Source organism: Lolium rigidum, chromosome 2 (assembly GCF_022539505.1).
Source record: "Lolium rigidum isolate FL_2022 chromosome 2, APGP_CSIRO_Lrig_0.1, whole genome shotgun sequence".
Taxonomy (NCBI): Eukaryota; Viridiplantae; Streptophyta; class Magnoliopsida; order Poales; family Poaceae; genus Lolium; species Lolium rigidum.
Genome location: NC_061509.1, coordinates 202626954 through 202634304, shown reverse-complemented (window position 1 = coordinate 202634304; position 7351 = coordinate 202626954).

Genomic DNA, 7351 nt, shown 5'->3' with positions numbered 1-7351 from the left:
ACACTTGTGTGAACTGTGCATTGATTCCTACATACTCGCATATTGCACTTGTTATATTACTCTATGTTGACAATTATTCATGAGATATACATGTTACAAGTTGAAAGCAACCACTGAAACTTAATCTTCCTTTGTGTTGCTTCAATACCTTTACTATGAATTTATTGCTTTATGAGTTAACTCTTATGCAAGACTTATTGATGCTTGTCTTGAAGTACTATTCATGAAAAGTCTTTGCTTTATGATTCGGTTGTTTACTCATGTCATTACCATTGTTTTGATCGCTGCATTCATTACATATGCTTACAATAGTATGATCAAGGTTATGATGGCATGTCACTCCAGAAATTATCTTTGTTATCGTTTACCTGCTCGGGACGAGCAGGAACTAAGCTTGGGGATGCTGATACGTCTCCGACGTATTGATAATTTCTTATGTTCCATGCCACGTTATTGATGATATCTACATGTTTTATGCACATTATATGTCATTATTATGCGTTTTCCGGAACTAACCTATTGACGAGATGCCGAAGGGCCAGTTCATGTTTTCTGCTGTTTTTGGTTCCAGAAATCCTAGTAAGGAAATATTCTCGGAATCGGACGAAATCAAGGCCCAGCATCCTATTTTTCCACGAAGCTTCCAGAACACCCGAGAGTCGCCGGATGGGGGCCACAGGCCCACCACACATGACCCTGGCGCGGCCAAGGGGGGGCCCGCGCCCCCCTATTGTGTCGTCTCCTCGTTGACCTTCTGACGCCGCCTCTTCGCCTATATAAAGGTCCCTGACCTAAAACCTCGAGACGGAAAAGCCATGGTACGAGAAACCTTCCAGAGCCGCCGCCATCGCGAAGCCAAGATCTGGGGGACAGGAGTCTCTGTTCCGGCACGCCGCCGGGACGGGGAAGTGCCCCCGGAAGGCTCCTCCATCGACACCACCGCCATCTTCATCAATGCTGCTGTCTCCCATGAGGAGGGAGTAGTTCTCCATCGAGGCTCGGGGCTGTACCGGTAGCTATGTGGTTAATCTCTCTCCTATGTACTTCAATACAATGATCTCATGAGCTGCCCTACATGATTGAGATTCATATGAGATTTGTATCACTATACATCTATGTGCTACTCTAGTGATGTTATTAAAGTAGTTTATTCCTACTGCACGGTGTAATGGTGACGAGTGTGTGCATCGTGTAGTACTTGGTGTGGGCTATGATTGTGATCTCTTGTAGATTATGAAGTTAACTATTGCTATGATAGTATTGATGTGATCTATTCCTCCTTTCGTAGTGTGAAGGTGACGAGTGTGCATGCTATGTTAGTACTTGGTTTGGTTATGTTGATCTGTCATGCACTCTAAGGTTATTTAAACATGAACATTGAATATTGTGGAGCTTGTTAACTCCGGCATTGAGGGTTCGTGTAATCCTACACAGTTAGTGGTGTTCATCATCCAACAAGAGGGTGTAGAGTCTAGCATCTATCTATTTATTCTGTTATGTGATCAATGTTGAGAGTGTCCACTAGTGAAAGTGTGATCCCTAGGCCTTGTTCCTAAATACTGCTATCGCTGCTTGTTTACTGTTTTACTGCATCTTTACTTCCCGCAATATTAATACCATCAACTGCACGCCAGCAACACTTTTCTGGCGCCGTTACTACTGCTTATACTTATTCATACCACCTGTATTTCACTATCTCTTCGCCGAACTAGTGCACCTATTAGGTGTGTTGGGGACACAAGAGACTTCTTGCTTTGTGGTTGCAGGGTTGCATGAGAGGGATATCTTTGACCTCTTCCTCCTTGAGTTCGATAAACCTTGGGTGATCCACTTAAGGGAAACTTGCTGCTGTTCTACAGACCTCTACTCTTGGAGGCCCAACACTGTCTACAAGAATAGAAGCTCTCGTAGACATCACTCCTTCGGGAGGTGTGGCTGCGAATGTTGCTCCCATGGCTCCACATCCTGCCATGGCCATGTTGTACAACGCCTCTCTTGGATCCCCGGGAGGTGGCCTAGACGCTAAGATGAAAGCTTGCGTTGCCATGTACCCTGCTTCCGGTGTTTTTGGAATGATATTCCCCCTCGTGTCGATTGACATAAAAGACATGTCGAGGTTTTGAATTAAAGTCTCTCTTTCATCTTCAGGTATATTTTGCAGCCGCGATCTTGCTCTCCGTCGAGCTTCTCTGTGGCTATCTCCCGAAGTTCCTGATTGTCGACTTAACTCCGCTCTTCGCCTGCTTGAAGCTAAAGCTGCCTCCTTTCTTCTGTTCAGAGTAGCTGTCTGTTTTTCCAATTCCCTTCCAGCTCGAGCGAGCCTATATTGGTAGGCCTGCAATTCTTCAGCCGTAGCAGTTGTCACCATTGGTTCTGAACCATCCATAGCTCTTGCGGCTCTGTCCCATGCTGCTTGTGGCAGTTGAACCCTAACACGTGGTGTAGGCCCGACATATTTATTGCCCAAACCTCGCTTTAGGTTAGAGGGATCGACATATGGATTTCCCAATTCGTCGAAAGCCTCTGATGTCTCGCCCTGATCGCGACTCGCTTCCCCAATGGCGTAAATCTGATGATATTTTGGGTTCTGAATCTTGCTGGGTTTGGTGACACCATCATAAAGATTGGTGAAGACCTTTCCAACAGTGATGGATTTGTCGATGAAGTCGAAGCTTTCGATGCTACTCGAGTCATCGCTTATATAGGAGTCCGCGGATGACTCGAAGGACATGTCGCTGAAGATCTTGGCGAGTTTTTCGCTTGCTTTGATGCTGATGAAGCGTGGCGACGAAATCTCCTCGTCGCCTGACTCGATGGATGACGCTGAGCTTGAAAAATCAGGATCGACCGCCGATAATCCCGACGAGATCGGAACTTCGAGACGATACGCTCCTTCTTTCTCGACGCGGAAGTGGAATTTTCCAAACGTCATCTCCATGGGCTCCTCCAGATACGCATATGCATCCAAACGGGAGGGCGGGTGAGGAACAAAATCAACGAGACCAGTTTCGATCTGTTTACCTCTGTCCATGATGTTGCTTGCTATCGACGAAGTCGATGATCTTGAATGTGCCATCGAGATCAGCTCCTTGTCGCCTCTAAATCCCACAGACGGCGCCAATTGACAAGGTATTAACTTGTCAATGCCTACAAGTAGTAGACTAGGGTTTCGTTGGATGTAGAGGGCAAGTAGATCTCGAAGGTTTCAGCCGAAAAGTACTCGACGATGTAAAAGCTAGGGTTTGTGAAAACAATGATTCGATCCTTTCTTTGTCCCTCGACTCCCCTTTATATAGGAGGTGGAGCCGAGGGATTCGTGATACACATGTTTACAGAGTCCGGGAGGGTTTCTAACCCGTCCCGCAAGATTACAAATAACGCTTCCTATTACAACTCTAGCTTTCCTTAATAGTATTTTGGGCTTCCGAATCTTCTTATCCTTCGGGTCGTGGGCCTTCAGTAAACCCCGGGTACCTTATTCGGCAGGCCCATTGGGGATGCCTATGTCACCGATATAGGACATATTTGCCTTGAGATTCCATGATGTTCCAAGGCAATCATTCTATAGCAAGGGACTTGAACCATGGCCACCACCAAACAGCTTGATGACAAGCTGGCCTTCTAAGGAGCACTATGTTGCCTCATCAACATGGACTCCTAGAATTGCAGCCATGTCCTCCACCTAGCATCTCGAGGACAAGTTGGTCATTAAATGGGGAGGAGATGTCATGTGGGCAGATTAGGGCCACAGTAGCAGTCAGCCCTAGCTGGCTTCCGTTAGGAAATATGCATGAATATCAAGGAATTTATTTAAATAGGAATTTTAAGATATGGTTTGTTAGGGAAGTAGAGATAGGTGTCTCGGATAGTTGGATGTCAAGCGGAAATTCAATTCGGCTCCCGGCTGAAAAAGAACTTTCAATTGGTTAGCACATATTCCCCCCCCTCTAGGTGCGGCATACGATCCTTTCAATTGGTATCAGAGCCTCGACTCTTATTTCGGGCTTAACCGCCTAAGAGTATGCCGAACGAGGTGCCTTCGGAATGGGCCACTAAGACGGTCTCCATGGAAGACTTCAATTTGTTGAAGTCCTCCATGGAAGCCCAAATGGAAAGCATGAAAAAGATGATTTTTGAGCTTTTGACTCCGGTCCCTCCCAAGGCTCCCATTGTAGAGGTAAAGGACACGAGTGCATTAGAAGAGGGAGATGCTTCGGCATTACCCTCCTCTACCAAACCCGTGGAAGGTGATAACTTAAACACTATCAAATCTCCCATTGCATCTCCTAGGGGAACTAGTGGAGGTGAGAGCTACAATCGAGTAGCTCCACCTTTTCTATCTCGCGATATACCGGTTCCCCATCCCCATATGAACATTCGGGGCGACCCACCTAAGTTTTCCGTTGATAATTTCGATACTTGGCAATTTGAGTTTAGCTCTCATGTTCGCAGTGCCTCCAATGAACTTTGGAGAATCATCGTGGAAGGCTTCAAGCCCTACAACCCCGACAAGTTGACTAGAAGAGAAGCGGTTGATAGTCAACTCAACAACACCGCCTTGCACATGATTCAAACTAGTGTGGGGACAAAGGATTTTTCTCGTGTTCGGAACTACACCACCGCCAAGGAAGCTTGGGATGGTTTGGCCGCTAGTTGCATTGGAAGTGAGAGCACGAGAAGGAACAAGTATAATGCTCTTCGGAATAAAGCCGAAGGATTCATGAGGCTACCGGTGTTGACGTCAGAAACCCCCTGGCGGGCAGAGACGGTCAGCACGGTAGAGCCGGGAACAACTAGGGCTGCGGCTGGCCCCAGTCCCTCAGAGCGACGGCCCGCAAAGCCTCCTGGTCGCACGTCCGATGTTTATCACAAGGGCGTGCCACCAGACCTATACCTGGTCAGGAAGGTGTGGATGATGCCTCGCTTAGTTTCCTGCGGGGCACACACGTAAACGTTAAATACGAGCCTCGATCGGCTCTCAGGTTATCCTGTGAATCGGCTCAAAGAGCCGATCCACCCATGATTCAGACGGGGTGTCCGAATATATGGTGGTCCTGCTTGGTCAAGATAAAGCTGATGAGATCTACGACGATTTAGGGTTTTCACCGCATAATCGGATTGTCCTACTCACGATTGGGCCTCGCGCTCGCGCACGGTGACCGTAAGCCGATCCTAGAGAGGGCCTAAAAACCAACACGAGGTTGATCATCGGAACATCCTTTCTAGGGCTAGCAAACGCCACCCTACACGCCGCTGGATCCTCCAACCCTTTGTAAGGCCTAACTATTGCGGATGTTAAACTAATCCTTGATGAAACAAGGAGCAACCGTAACGGATCAGATCTACTAGATAATGATCAAGCGGGTGCCGCCCCTACACCTAAGATAGGTGTAAGGGCGGCTAGACATGCAAGGGTTGCACTACGAAAGCATGTAATATGAAGAACAATGCTAACCCTAACATGTCTAAGATAACTACGTTGCTCGCCATCAAAAAGGCTTCAGTACGAGCAACGCATGAACAACGCATGGTGCTTACCGGTAGAAACCCTCGAGACGAAGGAGTTGGCGATGCGCCGAGATTTGTTTGTGGTTGAACGTTGGTTGTTGTTTATTCCATAAACCCTAGATACATATTTATAGTCCAGCGGACTTTCTAATGTGGGCGTGCACCAAACCGTGCACGAGATAAACTCTAACTTCTAAGCTAAGATGCGATCTAATATGTTACAGATACATGGGCAGTTTAGCCCAACTTGGTATAAAAGGCCGATTCACGTATTCCTTCTATGTATATTCTTCAAATCCATTTTGGTCGCGGCCCACCTCTGACTCGGTCAAAGTCTGGTGATAACAACCGGATGAAGATCATGAAGTCATGTATGGAAGACTTCTCACCGTTGTCGATTCCTTCCGGCTTGTTGGTGCCACCCACATCAATGACTCTTGGATCAAGGAGAAGTACATTGAATGGATGATGCCGTTTGTACCCATTGATGTCAAGACTCTTGTCGGTAGAGAATGCTATCCCTCTCTCACTTCTCAACAAGTCGTGCACGAGATGCAAGCTCTCAAGGTGCTTGAGCAAAACTCTCATGATTCTCGCAATCGAGCCCTTGGGATGACAAAAGGGTCCAACCTTGCCTTGGTGGTCAACTCCGTTGAAGAAGTGATTCCTCAAGAATCTTATAGGGCATCTTGGAGTATGTCCTATCCGGAAGACTTGGAACACCACTACCATGACCACATGGCCTTCCATGCTAACTCCTTTTGGGTTGACCCATCCAAGGCCAAGGAAGACAACATCAAGAGAAACAACTCAAGGGGGTTCACAAGTTCGGGCCCAAGGACAAGATCTTGCTACAATTGTGATGACAAGCGCCATTTCATTGCCGAGTGCCCCTATGAGAATAGGGAGACTCATGGTGGAAGGCTCATTCCCAAGGACAAGAGCAAAGACTCAAAGGGCAAATATTCAAAAGCCCCCAAGAAGAAATTCTACAACAACAAGACCAAGAAGGGCAAGAGGCCCTCAAAAATTGTGCTAGTGACTAGGGAAGAATATTCTTCCGATGAAGTTGAAAGCTCTAGTGATGATGAAGATGAAGAAAGCTCAAAGGAAGTGGCCACCATTGTCACCACCAACATTCCCTCTTCACCTCTCTTTGAATCCCCCAATGAGAATCCTCATATCAAGAATGCACACTGCTTCATGGCAAAGTCCTCCTTGGACACATCTATTGTGCTATCAACTCAAGAAGTATATACCTCCGGAGATGATGATGTTGATGATGAAGAAGATGCAACCTCTAATGGATTGGTCGCTCTTGCCTCCCTCTCCACTAACTCTTCATCACCAAGTGAATCCCCCAATGAGGTCATTCATGTGGAGGAAGAAAGTTGCCTCATGGCTAAATCCTCCGAGGTATCATCTCCTAACCCCTCTACGCCTAACATTTCAAATGATCTAGGGGTTGATCTTGCTAGTCTAAAAGTGAAACAAGAAATGCTAGAGTTTGATGATTTCATTCTTAACCTACAAGGTAATACTAAAAAGCATGTTTCAAATCTCATGGTGCGTATGGCTCAACTAAATGGTACTCTTGAAAAAATGCCAAATAGAGAGAGAAGACTCTCTTGAACTACATGCTCTTAGAAATGCTCTTGAGGAAAGTCAAGAAACTATAGCTTCTCTTGAAGAGAGTTTAGAAAATCTTGGAGATCCTCAAGATAAAATTAACAAGCTCACTAAAGCTAGATATCTTGCTAGAGCTAAGTTTAAAGTGCTTTCAAAGGAAAAAGGCCAAATTTGGTGTTGATCATGAGAAACTTGTGAGAGATCTAGATGATCT